At 35.4% G+C, this 23268-nt stretch overlaps 1 long non-coding RNA gene across 1 annotated transcript; it reads right to left on the reverse strand.

Annotated features, from left to right (window-relative positions):
• Positions 1-421: 421 nt before the first annotated feature.
• Positions 422-21130, reverse strand: LOC122230107. The gene is made up of 3 exons (XR_006207284.1): positions 20895-21130; positions 7215-7251; positions 422-499 (listed from the first exon to the last, which is right to left on the reverse strand). It is a non-coding gene; the product is annotated as an uncharacterized LOC122230107 (long non-coding RNA).
• Positions 21131-23268: the final 2138 nt, after the last annotated feature.

Genomic DNA, 23268 nt, shown 5'->3' on the forward strand with positions numbered 1-23268 from the left:
CAGTTTATAGTGTGCTAACATTTTTATAATTTCAGGAAATGTTATGTACTTAAGAAAATTTTCCCATTTTGTAAAATTAAAATGAACATTTTTAAGGTTTTGGCTTATAAGCATATTGTGATAGTTCTATTTATGTAGTAATTTGAGCCTACTGCCTCCATTCCCAAAAATTAAGTATAATTATCTCTGTGCACATCTTCACGAACTTTAAATAATATACTATAAAGGATCCAAAAAATACAGATTCCATTAACTATCTAATCTTCTACTGAGCTTTGAGATGCACAGAAGTTGATGTGTAATTCTCTGAGTTTCAGTTGTATTTGGCATTTCTGATGCTGCTCAAGAACAAACCCCTCACAGGAATATTGGTTATTAAAGAAATTTTCCCAATATAGCAGCCCAACAAATAGAGCAATACCAGGGAGATGTTCTTCCAGCCTCTTGTCTGAAATTCAAATTATTCACCCAGCTTATATAGCAGCTGTTGTCAGTGTCACTAAGAACGAAACAATGAAAGATACCACAATTATTTGAAGTGCATTTGGTTTCCTTTTTTAAATATGATGGGAAAACAGCATTTTTTGGTGCATGTGTTATACATATGAAAAACACTGATCATCAATCTAGGTTCCTACTTATTTGATAAGTAGAAAGAGTAAAATGTTGAGTGTTAGAATGGGATCAAACTCATCATCTACTTAAAATAGATCATTATAGATATAAGTAGTTACATGTAAGTATCATAGTAACCTCAAAGCAAAACCCATAGTTAACACATAAAATATAAAGAGAAAAGAATATATGTGTATTACTAAGAAAGTCATGAAACCACAGAGGAAGAGAACAAGAGAAAAAAGGAGTAGAGAGAAGCTATAAAAACACTTAGAAAACAAATAACTAAAGGCAATAAGCACCTACCTGTCAACAATGACTTTAAATGGACTAATTTCTCCCATGAGGAGACAGAGTTGCAAATGTTTATGTACTCAACAGAGAAGCACGTACATATATAAAGCAATTATTAACAAACCTAAGATAGAAATACATAGCAATACAATGAGTATGAGAATTTAATATCACACTTACGCCAATGAATTGATTATCCATAGAAATTCTATAAGGAAACTCTACCTTAAATGACATGTTAGTTAACTATCTACCCAAAGCAACAGAATACAAATTCTCAAGTGCTCATAAAATATTCTCCAAGATTATGCATTAGGGCACAAAACAAGTCTTAATAAATTTAAGAGTATTGAAGCTATTAAGCATCTTTTCTGACCACAAGGTATGAAACTAGAAATTAGTTGTACAAAAAAAACCATGGAAGATTCACAAATATTGGGATATTAAATAACATGCTACTGAACAATGAATAGGTCAATGAAGAAATAAAAAAAAAATCCCTTGAGAAAAACAAAAATGAAAAACCAAATTTATGGGATGGGATATGACAAAAAAAAGTTCTAAGAGGCAAGTTGATTGCCATAAATTCCTACCTCGAAAAAAGAAGAAAGGTCTCAAACAACCTAACATCACACCTTAAGGAACTAGACAGGGAAAAAATGAACTCCTAAGTTAGTATATGGAAGGAAAGAACAAAGATTAGAGCATAAATGGTCACTCAATACAACAGAGAAGATCAAACTAACAGTTGGTTCTTTGAGAAGATAAACAAAATGGACAAATCTTTAGCTGGACTCTCTTCCTCCTCCCCTCGAGAAAGTAGACTCAAAATCAAAAATGAAAGCAGTGTTACAACTGATAGCCACAGGAATACAAAGATCATAAAAGACTATTATGAACAATTATACACCAATAAATTGGATAACCTTGAAGAAATAGATAAATTCCTAGAATCACAAACTACCAAGACCGAATCATGATAAAATAGAAAATCTGAACATACCAATAACTAGACAGGAGATTTAGCTCAGTATTCAAAGACCTCCCAACAAAAGTCTAGGACCTTATGGCTTCACTGATGAATTCTAGTGAATACCTAAAGAATAATTAACCAGTCCTTCTCAAATGCTTCCAAAACACAGAAAGGGTGGAACTCTTCCAAACACATTTTACGAGCATAGCATTACCTTACTCCCCAAATGAAAGATGCCACTCAAAAAAATCACAGGCAAATATCCTTGATGAACATAGATACTAAAATCCTCAAAAAAATATTAGCAAACCAAATCCAACAATTTATTAAAAGAATCATACAAAATGATTAAATGGGATTTATTGTAGGAATGCAAGGATGGCTCAACATCTTCAAATCAGCGAATGTGATAAACATGTTAACACAATGAAGGATAAAAATGATAGGGTTATTTCAATAGAGACATTAAAAGCTTTTGAAAAAATTCAACATCCATTCATCATAAAAACTCTCAACAAAGCAGGTATATAAGGAACATGACATAATATGAGCCATATATGACAAGCCCACAGTTAACATCATATTTAATGGTGAAACACTGAAAGCTTTTCCTCTAAGATCAGGAAATAGATAAGAATGCTTACTCTCATTACCTTTATTCAACAGAGTTCTAGAAATCCTAGCCAGAGCAATTAGGTATGAAAAAGAAGTCATCCAAATCAGAAAGGAAAATATCAAACTCTCAGTATTTGAAGATGACATATTATATATAAAGAGAGCCCTACAGACTATTCAAAAAACTGTTAGAACTAATAAAAAATTCAATAAAATTGTAGAATACAAAATCAATATGCAAAAATCTGGTTTTTACACTGATAATGAACTAACAGATTAATCCAATTTACAATTGCATCACAAAGAATAAGATGAGGAATAAATTTAACCAAGAAACAGAAAGACCTGTATATTGAAAACTACAAGGTATTAATAAAAGAAATTGAACACACAAATAAATGGAATACTTATGGTTTGAAAAAAAGAACATTGTTAAAATGTCCATAGCTGCCCAAAACAATTGACAGATTTAATGTGATCCCTATCAAACTTGCAATGGAATTTCTCACATTAATAAAACAAACAATCCTAAAATTTGTATGAAATTACAAATTGATCAGCCAAAGCAATCTTGAGAAAGGAGTGAACAGCTGGAAGCATCATGCTCCCTGATTTAAAACTATGTTACAAGGCTATAGTCATCAAAACTGTGGCATTGCAGGACACCTGGGTGGCTCAATTGGTTAAGTGTCCAACTTTGGCTCAGGTCATGATATTGTGGTTCGTGAGCTCAAGCCCTGCGTCAGGCTCTGTGCTGACTCAGAGCCTGGAGCCTGCTTCAGATTTTGTGTCTCCATCGTTTTCTACCCCTCCCCCACTCATTCTCTCTCTCTCTCTCTCTCAAAAATAAACATTGAAATTTTTTTAATTACACATTAGCATAAAAATAGACTCACAGAACAATGAAACAAAATAGCCCAGAAATAAGCCCATGCATATATGGTCAATTAATTTACAACAAAGAAGGCGAGAATATATAATGGGAAAATCTAGTCTCTTCAATACATGGCGTTGGGAAAAATGGACAGCTACATGGAAAAGAATGAAACCAGAGCACTATCTTACACCATACACAAACAGCTCAAATGGATTAAAGACTTTGAAGGTAAAACCTGAAACCATTAACTCCTGGAAGGAAACATAAGTCAGTAAGCTCCTTGACATAGGTGTTGGCGATGATTTTCTTTGAATATGATACCAAAAGCAAAAGCAACAAAAACAAAAATAAGTAAGTGGGACTACATTACACTAAAAAGTTTCTGCACAGTAAAGGAAACTAACAAAGTGAAGAGACAACTTATTAAATGGGAGAAAATAATTGCACACTATATCTGACAAGAGGCTAATATTTAAAATGTATAAAGAGCTCCTAGAATTCAACAGCACAAAAGAGAACAATTAAAACAAATCTTTTTTAATTTTTATTTATTTTTAAGAGGGAGAGAGAGCACAACAGGGAAAGACAGAGACACAGAATCTGAGGCAGGCTCCAGGCTCTGAGCTGTCGGCACAGAGCCCGATGTCGGGCTCAAGGTCTCTCAAAGGTCTGTGAGATCATGACCTTAGCCAAAGTTAGATGCTTAACTGACTGAGCCACCCAGGCACCCCTAAAAAATTTCTTAAGAAGTGAATAGACATTTTTCCAAAGAATACATACAGATGACCAACAGATATATAAAAATATGCTCAGCATCACTAATAGGGAACTGCGTATCAAAACCACAGTGAGATATCACCTCATGCCTGTTAAAATGACTGTCATCAAAAAGACAAGTGTTGGCGAAGGTATAGAGAAAAGGAAACCCTTGTGCACTATAGGTAGAAATGGAATTTGTTGCAGACAGTAAGATGCAGTATATAGGTTCCTCCAAAAATTAAGAACATAACTACCATGTGATCCTTCAATTCCACTTCTGAGTTTTTATCCAAAGAAAGTGAAAATACGAATTTGAAAAGCTATATTTATTGTAACATTATTTACAATAACTATGATATGGAAGTAACCTAAGTGCCATTGATGGATAGATGGATAAAGAAATGGTGGTAAAAAAAAAAAAAAGAAATGGTGGTACACATGCACGCATGAGCGCGTGCGCGCGCACACACACACACACAATGGAATATTACTCATCTATGTAAAGGAATGAAATCTTTTTATTTGCAACAACATGGACAGACCTCAAGGGCATTATGCCGAGTGAAATAGGTCAAAGTAAGATGAATATCATATGATCGCTCTGATATAGGGAAACTAAAAACAAAACTGTAAGCTCATAAATAAGGAAAACAGATTGATGATTGTAAGAGGTGGGGGTTGGTGGCCAATGGGAGAAAGGGGTGAACTATTTTGTTTAAATAAATTGAAGAAAATCTTAAAATATGAAGAGGGAAATGGGCATCAATCTAGGTTTATACTTCTTTGACAGTGATTTTTATAATATTTGTGTTTTTACTTCAAGATCTTTAAATAAAATTTGTCTTGCGTCATCAGTAGGACATCACTCCAACTTGACATTTTAAGGTTATATAAGGAATTTATTATAGACTTCAATGTTGCTGTTTGAATAGATAATAGCACTAACAGTGCTCACTAACTTGCATGCTAAAAGTAACATCTTTTAATACATTATTTTGGATTTAAAAGTATTGCTAATTATCATATACATACACATATAGTTGTTTTCTCATTAGCTGTACTATGTGAAAAAAGGTACAATTTTAAAACTGAAGTTTAGAAAAAATTCAAAAAGTTTCAAATGTAATAACCTTGACTTTGCTATAGGTTCTCCATCTATTCTACATTGGTTTATAAAACTATGGCTTGGAAACTTGTTAAAAAGTTTAGCCATAACATATTAACCAATAAAATATCACAGCATTATAGCTCAGAGTAAGATTGGAGTTGCTATGTTTTCAGGAATATGTGCCTAGTGCTTAGAAGAGTGGCTTGGCCTTAACAGTGCTCAATAGATGTTTGTTCAGTGAATAAAAAACAAGTCATAAGTAATAATGCAGTTTTGGTATCAGGTACTAGTAAATAACATTTGCTTTGGAGACAGAAATGGTATAAATCCCTTTCATTGGTTTTCTGAGGTCAGGAGGGATATATACATACTGCTTTTATATTTTATATTGTTTATATATCTTCTGTTTCTGAAAATGGTTATGCCACTGAATTTATTAATGTAATCATGTTCCTTAGAAGGGCTTTGGTAATTGATTTTTATGCATTTAAGCTTTGTGTTTGTTTGTTTTTGACAAATTGTGATGTGGAGCCATTTCAGGGACTTTTAGTTCTTCTGAGTGCGTGTTGTCCTTGCCCACATCCTAGGCAGTCAGGACCCCTGACAAATATGGTCGATCTTTCACTTTATCACCTGTGTTGAGAACAGTCCTGTGGATGTTGAGCAGGAGTCACTGTTCCCACGATGCCTGACAGGAAATTTTTCATGCTGTGAGGTTTCATAGCACTTATTTTCCCTACCTGGTCTCTCACCATCACCTCCATTTTCCCTCCCCTGACTTTGGGCCACCAGGAGGGTCCCTGCTCCTGTTCTTAAAGCAGTGTCACCCAGGGCTTTACAGCCTGCCCTCCCCTGCTTGTCCAAGTGCTGGGGTTTGAGGGCCTTGGCCTGCCCACACGCAGGGGCATCATTACTCAGACTTGGCCTTGGCCCCCTGTAGCCTGGCTCTGTGTCTGCTGTGTGAGAAAATAGTCACTTCCTGGAAGGAAGGCAGGTGTCTTTTCTGTCATAAACTGCTAGAACCATTCTTCCCATCCAGGTACTCACACTGTTTGCACCAAAGTATCATGTCAAATGACAGTAAAATCTGATTGATTGACTTGGCTAAAAAGTGAAGCAAAAAGTGAATTATCCCACCCAGGATGCTCCCCATTGCAACTCCCTGTGGATGCTCTATGGGAGCACATCACCCTCCTTGAAAGTCCAGGAGGCCAGGTCAATGCCTGAAATGGTCAGGGGCAGAGTCTTTCCGGAAGATCCTGTGGAGGTGTCTGAGGTGTTGGGTGCATTAGTGTCTACTTCCTGAAGTGCATTTCTGCATTGCCTTGCTTTACCACAATTAGGTCAGGTTTTATATGCAATTATTGTATCTAAGTTTCTGTAGCACACAACATAGGCATGATTTTTTTTTTAATTTTAAATGTGTAGTTTCATTTGATAGGAGAGCCTGGCATGTAAATGTGTACTTCTATCCTCCCACCTCTACCCATGTGGCTGTCTCCCCTTTTTGCCGTAGACCCATCACCACAACAAGGAAAGAAAAGTCCTTTAAACAGAGCCTGGCTGAGTATAAGCTCTACATCTACAACTTGACCAACTTCAGAGTTCCTATCACACATCAAGGTGTGGGGTTTGATCTTGATTTCTACCTAGTTTTTTTTTTTTTTTTAATGTTTATTTTTTTGAGAGAGAGCTACATGAACGAGGATGGAGGAGAGAGAGGGAGACAGAATCCTAAGCAGGCTCTGTGCTATCAGCACATGCAGTGGGGTGGAAGATTCTGATTTTGGCTATTCTGAAGGAAACTCCTGTATTTTTGTAAAGATGAAAAATAATTGGATTACTGCCTCAAGGAGAACAAAAAATATCATGTACTTCAGAAAATGAAAACATAGCAATTCTATTAATTTATCCTCCCAATGGAATTATAGACAAGATATTTTCCATGTTATGGGGAAAAACATGCAAGGTACCTGCAGTCACTGGTTGATGTTCAGGTTGTCTCTGATCCTAAAAGTATTGAGAAAGAAAGAACAGTTGAGTGCAGGATTGATGGGAAAAATCAGGGTGATGGTGACAAGTTTTTATGAGTGGTTGTGTTCAATATCACAGAGCATGCATAGTATGAGTAGGATATCTCCACAGAATAAATGTGTATTCTCTGTCTTCATATTGTATCCACCGAACCTTCCTTTCTATAATTATAAGACTACCTTGGAGAAAGGTGGAGTGGTATATGACGCTGGGATAGCAATATAATGTGCTTCTAAATCATAGTGTTCAATGTCCTCCAAATGACTACCTCTTGCCTCTGCTGCCTTTGAACCAGTGTGTAGTTGCCAGCTAGGAACAGTGAGCACCTGATTCTCACCACATAGAATGGTAGTCATTTCCTATTTTTATGTCATTTAATTGCCAAATGTGTAAAGCTTAATGTTTTGTGAATATTTTATGGATTTAATACTGACTGTCCTATTTTGATGTCAATAAAATTTGAGGGATAAAATGTTACCTGACTAACATCAAGAGACTTTGCAGTTTTAACAAATGTGATGTGTGCAGAAGTTCTATACGTGAAGAGGGAAAAGGAAAAGTGGATTTGAAAATGTTATCCTAATCTTTTTGATTAACACAAACATTTTGTTGTAAAAAGAAAATGTACAAAAAATAGGTTATTTCTAGTGCTGACACTAAATCTTATGTTTGAGACCAGAGTTGAAGCATAATATTTTTAAGTTACCCAAAATGAGCATACACTTAATTTTTTATGAAATTAAACTCATAAGATTTAAATTGTATAATAGTTTATGAAATATGTTGTTATTTTATTTAGCAGAATAGACTATTAAAAATGCGAAATATTAAAAGTTACATATTCTATTATTTAAAGCACAACTTGAAAAGGAAAAAAATATTTTTTATTTCTCTTTATCTTTTTGTAATGAATGGATGATTAACATAGTGTTCTGTTAGTTTCAGATGTAAGACATAATGCTGTACAACCTTACAATGTTAGTTTCAGACATACAATATAGAAAAACATTGTATACATTACTCAGTACTCACCAAGCTAACAGTAGTCACTATCTTTTACCAAACAACATAATCACGATATTACAGACTATATTCCGTATGTTGAAATTTTAATATACGTGGCTTACAACAAAAAGTATGTACTTATTTTTCATGTTTATTTAGTTATTTATTTTGAGACAGAAAGAGACAGAGCACAAGTGGGGAAGGGGCACAGAGAGAGAGAGAATCTCAAGCAGGTTCTGTGCTGTCAGCACAGAGCCTGAGGGTGCGGGGCTTGATTTCACGAACTGAGAGATCCTAACCTGAGCCGAAATTAAGAGCCTGACTCTGACTGAGCCAAGCAGGTGCCCCTGAAAGTATGTACTTCTTGATACACTTTATTTCATCTCCTCACCTACATCCTCTCTGGTAACTACCAGTTTATTCTCTGCATTTGAGTATGGTTTTGTTTATTTGTTTTGTTTTTCAGATTTCACATATAGATGAAATCATATATTTGTCTTTCTGTGACTTACTTCACTTAGCATTATACATACCCTCTAGGCCCATCCATCTTGCAAATGGCAAAATCCCATTCTTTTTTATGACTAATATTCTGTTATGTTTATTCTCATGCGCGCACACACACACCATTTCTCCTGTGCCCATTCATCTATTGATGGACACTTGGGCTGCTTCTGTATTTTGGTTATTGTAAATAAGGCCCCAATAAACATAGAGATACATGTGTCTTTTCGAATTATGTTTTTGTTTTCTTTATATAAATATCCAGTAGTGGAATTATTACATGGTATATTTATTTTTAATAATTTGAGGAACCACCACACTGTTATCCACTGTGGCTGCACAAATCTACCTTCTCATAAAAAGTACACGAAGTTTCCTTTTTCCTTCACATCATCACCTAAATGTATCTCTTGTCTTTTTGAGTCTAGCCTTTCTGATAGGTGTGAGGTGCTATCTCATTGTGTTTTCATTTGCACTATGATGATAGTGATGTTGAGCATCTTTCCATGTGTTTGCTGGCCATCTGTGTGTCTTGTTTAAAAAAATGTCTATTCATGTCCTTGGTCCATTTTCTTTGTCTGGTTTTGGTATCAGGGTAATGTTGGCATTATGTAAAAATATTGAAAGTCTTCTATTTTTTTGGAATAGTTTGAGAAGAATATGTATTAACTCTTCTTTAAATGTTTGGTAGAATTCACCTGTGAAACCATTTGATGCTAGACTTTAGTTTTTTGGGAGGTTTTTGATTACTGATTCAGTTGCATTGCTTGTAATCAGTCTGCTCAAATTTTCTATTTTTCCTGATTCAGTTTTGAAAAGTTGAATGTTACTAGGAATTTATCCATTGTCTCTACATTTTCCAGATTGTTGGTGTATAACTTTTCATAATATTATAATCCTTGTATTTCTATGGTATCATTTGTTATTTCTCCTCCTTCATTTCTGATATTTTTTATTTTGACTCCTGTTTTGTACTTGATGAATCTGGCTAAAAGTTTACCAATTTTATCTTTTCAAAGGAACAGCTCCTGGTTCATTGATCTTTTCTGTATTTTTTGTTCTCTATTTCATTTATTTCTGTTCTAATCTTTGTTGTTTCTTCTTTGTACTAGCTTTGGTTCTTGTTCTTTTTCTAACTCTTTTAGGTTGTTTATTTAACATTGTTTTTGTTTCTTTAGATATGTCTCTATTTACATGAAATTCTTTCTTAGAACTGCTTTTGCTTTATCCCAAAGATTTTGGAATACTGTACTCTAATTTTCATTTACCTCCATGTATTTTTTAAGTTTCTCTTTGATATCCTGGTTACCCTGTTCATTGTTTAGTAGCATGCTGTTTAGCTTGCATGTTTTGCATTCTTTCCAGGATCTTCTTGTGATTGAATTTTAGTTTCATATTGTGAATATGTGAAAAATGCTTGATAACATTTCAGTCTTTTTGAATTTATTGTGACTTGTAGCCTAACATGTGAACCATCCTGTAGGATGTTCCAGGTGGACTTGAAAAGAAAGTGTACTCTGTTGTTTAAATGGAACATTTTGTTTAGTTTCTCTGGTCTAATGAGTCATTCAAAGCCATTTGTTTCCTAGTTGATACTACGTCTGGATGATCTATCCACTGATGTATGGGGGAATTTAAAGTCCCTTCTATTAAAGTTAATTTCTCTCTCCATATCTGCTAATAATTGCTTTGTGTACTTAGGTGCTCTCATGTAGGATGTGTAGATACTTACAATTGTTTTATTATCTTTGTGGATTACCTCTTATTGTTATGTAGGGGTATTCTTAGTCTCTTGCTGCAGTTTTTGTTTTATAGTGTGTTTTGTCTGATAGAAATATTGCTACACTGGCTTTTGTTTTTTATCCAGTTTCCCCAGTCTTTGGCTTGGAAAATTTAGGCCATTTACTGTAAAGTAATTATATAGGGTACCTGGGTGGCTGAGTCAGTTAAGTGTCCGACTTTAGCTCAGGTCGTGATCTCACGGTTCGTGGGTTAGAGTCCTGTGCCAGGCTGTGTGCTGACAGCTCAGAGCCTCGAGCCTTTTTCAGATTCTGTGTCTCCCTCTCTCTCTGCCCCTCCCCGGCTCATGCTCTATCTCTCTCTCCCTCAAAAATAAATAACAGGCATTAAAAATAAAGTAATTATTGAAACTGATATTGCCATTTAGTTACTAGTTTTTGGATGTTTCATAGTTCTAAACTGTTACTTTCTTCTCTTCCCCTTTTCTCTTGTGGTTTGATAGCTTTCTTTAGTGTTATTCTCAGACTCCTCTTTTTTTATGTGTGTGTATCTATTACAGGTGTGTGATTGTGGTTACCATTATGTTCATGCATAGCAATGTATATTAAGTTGATGATTGCTTAAGTTTGAACCCATTCTAAAAGTGCTAAATTTTCATCCCCCACCACATTTTATGTGTAGGATATCATACTTTCTTTTATTTGTGAATCCCTTGACTGGTTTTTATGGATATATTTAACTGCTTTTTAAAATTTTAACCTCTACACTGATAATGTAAGTGATTAACCTGCTATCTTTATGATATATATGCCTTTACCTGTAATTTTTTCCCTTTCATAATTTTTTTCCACATATGGCCTTTTCTTTCCACTCAAAGAATTCCCTTTAACTTCTCTAGTAATTTTGATTTAGTTATGATTAACTCCTTTTACTTTTGTCTTGGAAACTGATTATCTCTCCTTTTATGAATGATAGCCTCACTGGGTAGAGTATTCTTGATTATAGATTTTTTTCCCCAACAATACCTTGCAAGTATCATCCCTTCAAAGTTTGTGCTGAAAAATCAGCTGATGGCCTTTTCAGCTTTCCCTTATATGATACTGTTTTCTCTTGCTACTCTTAAAATTTGTCTTTATCACTACTTTTCGTCATTTAATGATTAATCATTTTAATGATTTAAGCGTCCTGGTGTGGACCTCCTTGGGTTCAACTTGTTAGGGGTTTTCTGAAATTCCTGGATCTGGATGTCTGTTTCTTTCCACAGATCAGGGAAGTTTTCAGCTATTATTTCTTCAAATCATTTTTTTGCCCCCTTCTCTGTCTCTTTTCCTTCTGGATTACCTGTAAACACAAATGTTATTACTCTTGATTACATGTTGAATTTCTTTAACCTATTTGCATTTTTATTCTTCTTTTTGCTGTTCAGCTTTATTGCTTTCCATTACTTTGTCTTCCAGATCACTGGTCCATTCTTCTCATAGTGTAATCTGCTATTGATTCCCCCTAGTGTATTTTTTATTTTAGTTAATGTGTTCTTTACCTCTATTTCATTTTTATATTTTCTACCTCTTTGTTGAAGGTTTCACTGAGATCCTCCACTGGTATCTCAAAACTAGTGAGTATCTGTATGACCATTTTGAATTCTTTACCAGACACATTGCTTATTTCTGTTTTATTTAGCTCTCTTAATGTGATTTTTCCCTGTTCTTTAATTTGGGACATTTTCCTCTGTCTCTTAAGTTTGTCTGTTTTTGTTTCTATGTATTAAGGAGGTCAGATATATCTCCTGGTCTTAAACGTATTGGCCTTGTAAAGAAGAATCCAGTGGTGCTCTGTAGTGCAATGTGCCCTGTTCACTAGAACCTGGTACTGCAGGGGTATTTGCTATATGGTTGTGTGTGCCCTACTATTGTGGATAAGCAGAGTTTGCCCTCCAACCAGTCAGCTGCACTGTCCCAGTTTTCCTGCTGTGGGCATGACTGACAGGATTTGGTTCCTGCACTGTTGAGGGGCTTATGTGAAGCCACTGCAGACTGGTAGGTGGGTGGTGTCAGAAATCAAGGGGCGCCTGGGTGGTTCAGTCGGTTAAGCATCCAACTTCAGTTCAGGTCATGATCTCATGGTTCATGAGTTTGAATCCCGCATCGGGCTCTGGGCTGACAGCTCAGAGCCTGGAACCTGCTTCAGATTCTGTCTCTCCCTCTCTACTCTGCCCCTCCCCTGCCCACGCTCTCACTTTCCTTCAAAATAAATAAACATTAAAAAATTAAAAAAAAAATCAGGATAGCTCTCTACACTTACTTTGCTGTAGCTGTGACATTCTGAAAGGCAGAATGCTGTCCCTGAGCTGCCATCTGAGAGGCTTTCATTGTAGATGGGGCTAGCAATAAGATTAGATGTCAGCACCCAGTCTTTCTGGTGCAACTGTCTGCGCGTCTAATGGCAGGGCCTTCTCTCTGCATGACCAGCTAAGTGGCTCAGCTCCTGGTACTGTGGGCACACTGTGATGTGGGATCATCTCCCCCTCTCCCTAGGGCAGGAGTAACTTTGGACTGGCATTGGTCCATGCCAGAGCTTCTTGTACGGTGTATAGGAATGGGAGCCACTTTGGAGAAATGGCCATGGGGGCTCCATGAGGGTCCAACAGGTTGGACGGGGCTGGACCACAGCATTAGGTGAGGGGTGGGGCACATGATGCTGTCAGGACAGGTGGAGAGTGTTAATGCTGGTTCTTGCAAATGTCCAGCTATCTAGGCTTGGGGAAGGGAAGAGAAATAGCACCTGCCAGAACTTTTGTTTTTGATGTCTCCTAAAGATCTCAGCCCGTCTAGCACATGTTCTGAGATGAGTAATAATTCCCCTTCAGGTATATACCCTGGGTGCTTTTCAAACTGCTGCCTCTATGTTGTATCTTGGCCAGGTTATTTATTATGCTGGCTCTTTAAGGGAAGGACTTTCTTATTGCTCTCTGGCTCTCCTGGAGCTAAGCCCACTGGTTTTTAAAGTACCAGGAGTTGAACCTGACTGATTTTAAGAGCTCATGAAATTAAGCCTCACTGGTTTTTCAAGCCAAATATTATGGGGACTTATCTTCCCAGTGTGTGTCCCCAATGTCTGGGGTGCCCGGTATGGAATCTGATCCTCTTATTTGTTCTTAGTGTATTCCTCCCAGTTGTGGTTAGTATTGCTGGGGGTTTGTTTCCTATCCTTGTCTCTGCCCTTCCCTTTTTGGTGTGGCCTATTATCTATTGGTGTGGCGATTAACTGTAGAAGGTCTATTCTGCCAGTCTGTGGGTCATTTTCAGTTAGTTGTATACATGTAGTTGTTATCTTGGTGTGTCTATGCAAGATGGACTCAGGTTCCTTTTACTCTGCCATCTTCATCAGTCCAGGAACAAAGATATTTAATACATAACTTAATATAACTTAAATTTATCAAATTAAACTAAATAGGCTATTTGTTGATATTATTCAAATTAAATTTATTATTTAATATACATTTTGGCAACTGCTTATATATTATACTTATTTTAAATAGCTTTAACCTGCAGCAATATCCTTACAAAAATTTTACTGAGGCTTTGTCATCATTTTTGTCTTGGTGTATTATTACTTATGTTCCAAACTTTTAAATGTAGAAATTTAATTTCTTTAGAGGTTAAATTTTGACACCTGAGGGGGTTAGAACTTAAAATCACATTTTAAAATAATATTTATGAAAATTTTACTCTCTGATGTTTAAGGCAGAGGAAAACTTATATTTGAATTCTAACACCATCTGTTCCATGGATTTAGATAAATTACATAAATTCTACCAACCTTGTTTGTTTTATCTTTAAAATAGAAACAACTTATAGGGTCTTATGGATACAGAAGTTGACATTGTTGATTAAAGAAAGTTTTCGACACAAAGCAGGTGCTCAGTAATTTTACTGTGTTTTATTTTTTCTTAAATATTTATTTCATAAATATAGATGATCGCAGGGGACTAAGTCTACGTTTTTCTCTGTGAGAAAGCTATTGAAAAATAGTTAGATTTTGAAAACTATGAATACTTTTATTACACTTTTTTGTTTCGTTGTGTGTTTCCCTTTGACCTGCTATTTCTTGCTGAATGGTCTCTTCTGGGAGAAAAGATACTTTTTTGGTTGCTTATTATCTCAAAATATTGTTTGGTATGTTAACACATAGAGGCAAAACACCAATAAAGTTAAGAAAATAAACGGAACCAAGATCTTTGGGAGAGAACTGAACATTCAGCATAAAGACTCCCTCCACTCACAAGTTCTCACAACTTTTAAGGAAGAAGTATGGAGAAAATGTGAGGGAGCTTAATACTCTTTAATATTTTATTCATGATGCCTCACAATATGCCCTCAGCACCATACACCTGGGTCATATTTAATTCCATCTTCTTCCAAATCTAATTAATCGCCAAGAATTGTCAGTTCTACCTCCTATACTTGTTGTGAATATATCTATTTATGTTGATCTTATTTATCACTACTCTAGGCAGATAATTTCCTCCAGGTTGTTCTGCTCAGATTTGCAACACAGATTTTCTAACATGTCCATCTGATGATATTTGCTATTAACTAAGTATTTGGGTTACTTTCTCCCTAATCATTATGGCAAATGATTATGATATTTGCCTAATCCCCAATGTTATGATATTTAGAGGACGGGCCTTTGGGATGTAATAGGGCTTGGTGAGGATGATAGGATTAGTGCCTATAATGGCTAATTTTGTGTATCAACTCTAATGGATCTTACACGCTCAGATATTTGGCTAAATATTATTTCTGCATGTATCTGTGAGAGTGATTCTGGATGAAATTAGTATGTGAATTGGTAGACTCAGTAAAGCAGTTTCCCTCCCCAGTGTGAGTGGGCATTCTCCAACCTTTTGAGGGCCTGAATAGAACAAACAGGCAGAGGAAGGTAGATTTTAGCCCTTCTTGCCTGACTACTTGAGAGGAATGTCAGTCTTTTTCTCTTGGTACTTCTGGTTCTAAGATCATCACAACTAGACTGCAATCTACATCATTGGCTCTGTTGTTTCTCAGGCCTTTGTACTTATCCTGACATCATGGCTTTCTTGGGTTTCAAGTGTGTGGATGGCATATTGTGGGATTTCTCAAACTCCATAATTATGTGAGCCAATTCCTTATAATAAAACACTTCAAATAACTATAAATATATTTACATATATGTTTGTGAATATGTATAATTATTGGCCCTCTTTATCTAAAGAACTCTAATATAGATATTTTGGCACTGAGAATGAATCAAGAGAAACACAATTTTAAGAGTGAGTTTTTTAAAATTGGTTCCGAGGTTTCTGGAATTGGCTCTCTGATTAGATTTAAAAACTCTACAGACACTATTACTAGTAGTAAAGAGAGCACTGATTTTCCATGATGTGAACTGTTTATAGAGATACACAAATTAGTCCTAACCTACCACTTAAAAGAAACAAGGAACTATTACAAAGGAGGCAAGAATATACAATGAGAAAGAGATAGCCTCTTAAATGGTGCTAGACTGGATAGATACATGTAAAAGAATGAATTTGGACAACTTGCTAACACCATAATAATAAACTAAACGGATTAAAGACCTAAATTTTGGACCTGAAATAAAAATTCTAGACAAGAACATAGGCAGTAATTTCTCTGACATTGACTATAGCAACAGTTTTCTACATATGTCTCCTAAGGCGAGGGGAAAAAAAGGAAAAATAAACTATTTACTACATAAAAATAAACATTTCCACAGCAAAGGAAATTGTAAAAAAAAAAAGACAACCTACTGAATGGGAGAAGGATAGATGTGATAAGGGATTGTTACCCAAAATATATAAAGAACTTATATCACTCAACATCACACACACAAAAATAATAATCTAATTTAAAAATGGGCAAAGGACATTTTTTCAAAGAAGACCTATAGAGGACATATAAATGGTCAGCAGACACAGGAAAAGATGCTCAACATCACTCATCAGGGAAATGCAGTTGAACACAAGGAGATCTCACCTCACACCTATCAGAATAGCTAACATAAAAAAGACAAGAGGAGTGCCTGGGAGGTTCAGTCGGGTAAGCATCTGACTCTCAATTTTGGCTCAGGTCATGATCACATGATTGTGGGACTGAGCTGTGTTGGTCTCTGCAGTGAGCATTGAGCTGCTTGGAATTCTCTCTCTCCCTCTCCCTCTGCACCTCCCCCTCAAAATAAATAAATATGAAAAGAAAGACAAGAAACAAGTGTTGGTGAGGATGTGGAGAAAAAGGAACATGGATGAACTGTCGGGGGGAACGTAAATTGGTGCAGCCACTCTGGAAAACAATATGGAGAGTTCTCAAAAAGCTAAAAATAGAAAAACCATATGATCCAATGATTTCACCACTGGATATTTACCCAAATAAAATTAAAACACTAACTCAAAAAGACTTATAAACCCCTATGTTTGTTGCAGCATTATTTACAGTAGCCAAGATATGGAAGCAATGTAGGTGTCCATCAGTAGATGAATTGACAAGGATACATAAACACACACACACACACACACACACACACACAGGAATATTTACACAGCCATAAAAATGATGAAATCATGACATTTGAGACAATATTGATGGACCTAGAGGGTATTATGCTAAGTAAAATGTGTCAGACTAAGAAAGACCAATACCATATGAGTTCACTCATAAATGAAATCTGAAAAAAATTAGAAAGTAGAATCAGAACATTACTACAAACTGATAGTAGCCAGAGGGGAGGGAGGTGAAGGTCTGAACAAAAATAGGTAAAAGGGGAGAGGGAGATAAAGGCTTCCAGTTATGGTGTTCCAGGACTCCCAGTAAGTCATGGGAATAAAAAATAGAACGTAAGGAATACAATGATATTGTAATGGTGATGTAATGAGACAGATAGTAGCTATACTTATGTTGAACCTAGCATAATATACACACTTGTCAAATCACTAAGTTGTACATCTGAAACTAATGTGAAACTGTGGGTCAACTCTGCTCAAGAAACCAGGAGCTAGGTAATTCTGTATATTATACCTCTGCACATTTTTTGAAAGCTAGTTAGTGACTATGGTAGCTCCTAATGTCCCTGAACAATATGGTGAAAGAAAGGGATGAGCTCAGGGATTCAATGACACCAGAACTTCTATATGTGCCCTAACTATAACAACAGGGATGGAATTGCTGAAAACCAAACACAGAGCCTCATGTTGAGACTGACTACATTACAACACAAGTGGAACTTTTAGCCTTTAAAGGTGTCTGCAGTTAAAATGAGGGCAATGGTTAGGAGATCATGGGGCTCCTACAAATTGGAATGGGATGTGTGGAAAAACTCTCATAAATATGGGTAATGGAGCCCCTAAATTCTGATAAGTTTTGTCTGTGGAAAAGGTGGGTGGAATTAGCCACCCCACCTTCAGCAGAAGTGGCCTCTCAACCCCCCCAGTGGCAGCAGAATCCATTCCCAATGAATTTGACCTCTCCACCCATGGTGGTCTTGGCCTTTCTATCTCTTTCTGAAGGGATTAACCTTATACTGCCTGAGGAAACTAATGGTGTCCTCTGAGGCAGCTACCCTGTAAGACAATGCTGATTTTCCTCAGGATTCACCCTTACCACTCCTTTTTGCTTCTACAACCCTATAGCTAGACTCAAGTGATAGTAGGCCCCTGAAAGTGCGGTACAAAGTGTGTCCTATGAGGAGGTGTGCTATATGCTAAAAGAACTACAAGTTTTCTAAATTATACTGGCAGATATCTTGGAAAAATGTTTGGGAATGGATGAAAAGGATTTGGGATAGTGTAAAAGGAACATAATGTAGAATCAGTAAAAAGTTATAGATATGGGCTTACTAAGAAGAAATTCTGGTTTTAACATTGCAGCTTTAAGGCACACTCTCATAATGTGTCCATGGTGGTGTGAGACCTGTCAGGATAAGCTTTCTAAGAGGAACAGGTTGCTGTATCTAGCCCCTCCTGCAACTAAAAAAGAGGTATAATGCTTAGGGGGCCTTTTGGATTTTGAAGGCAACATATTCATTATTTCAGTGTGTTCTCTGGCTGTTTTACTTAATGGTCCAAGAAACTGTTCGTTTTAAGTGGGGTGCCAAACAAGAAAAGGCTCTGCAATAGGCCTGGGCTGTTGTGCAAACTCACATGCGATCTAGCAGATACAATGATGCTGAAGTGTCAGTGGCAGATACAGATGCTGTTCGAAGTCTTTAGAAGGCACTTAGAGTGAATCATACTGCAGGATCTTGGGATTTGGGAGCAAAGACCAGCCCCATCTTTTGCAGATGCTCTCCTTTTAAGAAACAGTTCTTGGCTTGCTACTGGACCATGGTAGACACTGAATGCTTGACTACGGGCAACCAAGTTACCATGAGATGTGAGTTGTCCATTATGAACTGGCTATCTAGGCTGGGAGAGGAGGGTAGAGAAATATTACCTGCTAGCACTTTTGGTTTTGGAGAGGCCTTAATACAGTGCCCTGATAAAGAGAACAGAGTGCTCTCTCTCCACCGTGTGAACAGATAGTAAAAAGGCAGTTATCTGCAAACCAGGAAGAGGGTTATCACCAGGAATGGAATATGCTGGCCCCTTAATCTGGAGATTTTTAGCATCGAGATCTATCAGAAGTAAATTGTTGATTAAGCCACCTAGTCTCTCATATTTGATATAGTATCCCAAACTGATCAATGTTTTCTATAAAAAATATTCCTATGGCCTTTTATGGTCTATCTTGTCTATTTAGCTGTATTTTTGGTCATTCTTCCCTTTGTAACTAGTATATAGAAATTATTAGCCCCTTTGAGAGTACTAGGCTCTTTCTGGATTTTGAATCCCTATGCTGGCTATATTTATTTCACCCCTACTTAACTTTTGCTTAAAGGCAACTGTCTCTGGAAAATCATGTAATTCTCAATGTCTTTTATTCTTGCCACATGTGAGCTCAGAATTACCTATAATCCAATATATGTATCTATATTTTACTCTTCAATATTTTTGTTCTTTTTTTCCCTCTATTGAATAGTAAGCTCTCTGAGGTAAGGAACCTGTCTTGTTAAGTGATGAATACTTAATTTGTAGTGCAGCACCTAAGACTATGGACAGCTACTAAGGATAACTATTTGATAACCAAATAAATGCAAATATTATACACAATATGCACCACTGGTTAGTGGATAGTGAGGATCAGCTTAAAATGAAATATCTGTCAGGAGCCTTCAGCTGATCCTGTGATAGGATCAAAATATAAATGTGATCATTTTTCCTTTATTCACTATATTTCCCTTATGAATCTTTGCTTTTTTACCCTTCATGATTCCAATGTTAAGATTAGACAAAAAAGAATGGTAAAAGAGAAATAAAGACATGCAGGCTGGGCCTAAAGCTGAGTGTTTCTGAGATTTTAAAGAACATAAGTAACTTTAGAGTATGGGAAAAAAAAAACTAAAAGTATTTTTAAAATACTGTCATAGCCTTACAATCTTAGAATAAAAGCCTCAACTTCCTAGAATAAAAAGTATTTCCATATATAAATAAATTTAAATATAAAATAATACATATTGATTATAATATATTTATTGTAAACATATAAAGCATACATATGCTACACAGAAATTTAAAAAAGTAAATCTAGGGAAGAGCAGAGGTGGTCAAACTTTGTTTATTTTAACAAATAAATTGGAGAAAAGAGAGCATAGCTGAGAGTTTGGTACATGATTGTCATATTCTTTTTGGCACATTTGTTATATTTTACAACTAAATTAAATGTTAATATAAATGTTTCTACTTCATCCAATGAACATTTATTAAAGTCTAAACATTTATTAAGGTTTTTAGTACTGGGGCTACAGCAATGAAAGAATGGGAATCCCTATGCCCTGTAGACCTTACATTCTTAGAAATCAAGTTACCTTCGAAATTATCTCACCCAGGAGCATGAGAACAGAAGAGCAAGTGACAACGTTTTAAAATAAAATTAAATATTCCTTAAGTGCTGAAAAATCTTTACCGAATATCTACTATCTTGCAGACATTGATCTAGGTATTCAGAATCTAGGTATTCACCTAGGTGTTGGGGATATTATAATAACAATGTTTTTAATATGCCTTAGTATGTAAAATTGACTTTAAGAATGATTGGGTTTCTAGTATTAGAAAATATTTTCCTAAGTAAGATAACGTAGCAAATGATTTTCTGTGAGGGCTTTGAGCAAATATGAAGGAAGCCTGACAGTTGTGGGCTTTGGAGACATAACTACTATGTTAGAAAAAGGAATCTGTTTTAGAAGAGGTGGTTAGAAAAATTTTCAGAATTTAGGCTTACTTTTTCAACTGCACTGTGATGAGAATCTTGTTGGCAAACAATGATGAAGTCATGAGGATACTCACAACTCATCTCTTCCCATCATATCCACTTTGAGGAAGAACACTAGAATTAAAAAGCGCTCCTGTTTTCAAACCAAGTACAGGAGACTAGAGAGAAAACATTGCAGCTTCACATTTTCCCTTCCTTATGGAGGCCAATAGGGCAGGTTTCTTCTTTCTGTTCCTCCTCCTTTTTCTTCTTCTAAGATATAATTGACATTACATTATATCAGTTTCAGGTATATAACATAATGACATCTTATTGAAATCAAGTAACATCCATCACCATACATAGGTACTTGTTTTTAAAGATCTACCCGCTTAGCAACTTTCAAGTATACAGTACAATATTATTAAATATAGTCACCATAGTGTACATTGAATCCGATGGCTTATTTTATACCTGGAAGCTTGTACCTTTGAACATGTACCTTCACCGATTTCATTCAACCCCAACCCCCCACTTCTGGCAAACATGTATCTGTTCTCTGTATCTAAGATCTCAGTTTTGTTTTTAGACTCCATATATTAGTGAGATATATGGTATTTCTCTCACTGTGTGATTTCATTTAATACAAAGTCATCAAGCTCTCTCCATGTTTTTGCAAATGGCAAGATCATTTTTATTGCTAAATATATTTCATTTCATATCCATACTGAATTTTCTTTATCCATTTATCCATTGACAAATACTTAGGTTGCTTACATATCTTGGATATTATACATAATTCTGTAACAAATATGGGGTGCATATATATTTTTGAGTTAGAATTTTTGTTCATTTTGGTTAAGTATGCAGAAGTAGAATTGTTGGATAGTATGGTAGTTCTATTTTTAATTTCTTGGAGGAACCCCCATACTATTTCCCACAGTGTGTGCAATGATGTACATTCCCACCAACAGTGACTGAGGAGTCCTTTTTCTCCATGTCTTCTCCAACACTTGTTATTTCTTGATTTTTTTGACCATAGTCATTCTAGAAGATATGAGATAATATTTAACTGTATTTCTCTGGTGATTAGCAATGTTGAGCAGTTTTTTATGTACCTGTTGGCCATTTCTATGTTTTCTTTGGAAAATGTCTATTCAGATTCTGCCCATTTTTAAATAGGATTATTTACTTTTTGCTATTGAGTTATGGGAGTTCTTCTTATATTTTTAAATATTAACCCTTATCAGATGTTTGATTTGCAGTATTTTTCCCATACAGCAGGTTATCTTTTCATTTTTATTATGCACAGAAGATGTTAGTTTGATATTGTTCTACTTGTTATTTTTAGATTTGTTCCCTTTGCTTTTGATTTCAAATCCAGAATTTCTTCACAAGTTTGATGTAAATAAGTTCACTACCTATGTTTCCTTCTAGGAGTTTTATGGTGTCAACTCTTATGTTCAAGTCTTTAATCCATTTTTGATTAATTTCTTTGTGTATGGTATAAGGCAATGATCAAGTTTTATTGTTTTGCATGAGGTAGTCCCATTTTCCCACATCATTTATTAGACTGTCCTTTCCCCATTGTATGTTCCTGACTTTTTTTGTCATAAATTAATTGATGAGATATGCATGGGTTTATTTCTGTGCTCTCTTCTGTTCCATTGATTTATGGGTCTATTTTTATTCCAACACCATACTGTTTTGATGACTGTAGCTTTGTACTATAGTTTAAAATTAGACAGCATGATGCCTCAAGCTCTGTTCTTCTTTATCAAGATTGCTTCAGCTATATTTTATAGTTTCATACAAATATTAGGATTATTCTACTTCTGTGTAGAAATATCATTGGAATTTGATAGGAATTGCATTGAATCTGTAGACAGATTTAGGTAGTATGGACATTTTAACAATATTCTTCCAACACAATTACATGAAAGGTCTATCCATTTATTTGTGTCTAATTTCTTTCATAAACAGTTTTTATGGCACGGGACTTTCACTTATTGGTTAAATTTATTTCCAGTTATTTTATTCTTTTTGATGCAGTTGTAAACAAGATTGTTTTCTTAATTTATCTTTCTTATATGATAGTTCATTAGTAATAGAAAGGCAATAGATTTTTGTATATTGATATTGTATCCTGCAACTTCACTTAATTTTAGTTCTTAATTTTTTTGTGTGCGTGGAGTCTTTAGAGTTTTCTGTATATTAATATCATGTAATATTCAAATAGTGACAGTTTTACTTCTTTCATATTTAGATGAATTTTATTTCTTGTTCTTGTCTAATTGCTTTGGCTAGGACTATCAGTACTATGTTGAATAAAAGTGTGATATCGGGCATTCTTATCCCTGATCTTAAAGGAAATGGTTTCAGCTTTTTACCATAGAGAATGATG

This window comes from Panthera leo, chromosome C2 (assembly GCF_018350215.1).
Source record: "Panthera leo isolate Ple1 chromosome C2, P.leo_Ple1_pat1.1, whole genome shotgun sequence".
Lineage (NCBI taxonomy): Eukaryota > Metazoa > Chordata > Mammalia > Carnivora > Felidae > Panthera > Panthera leo.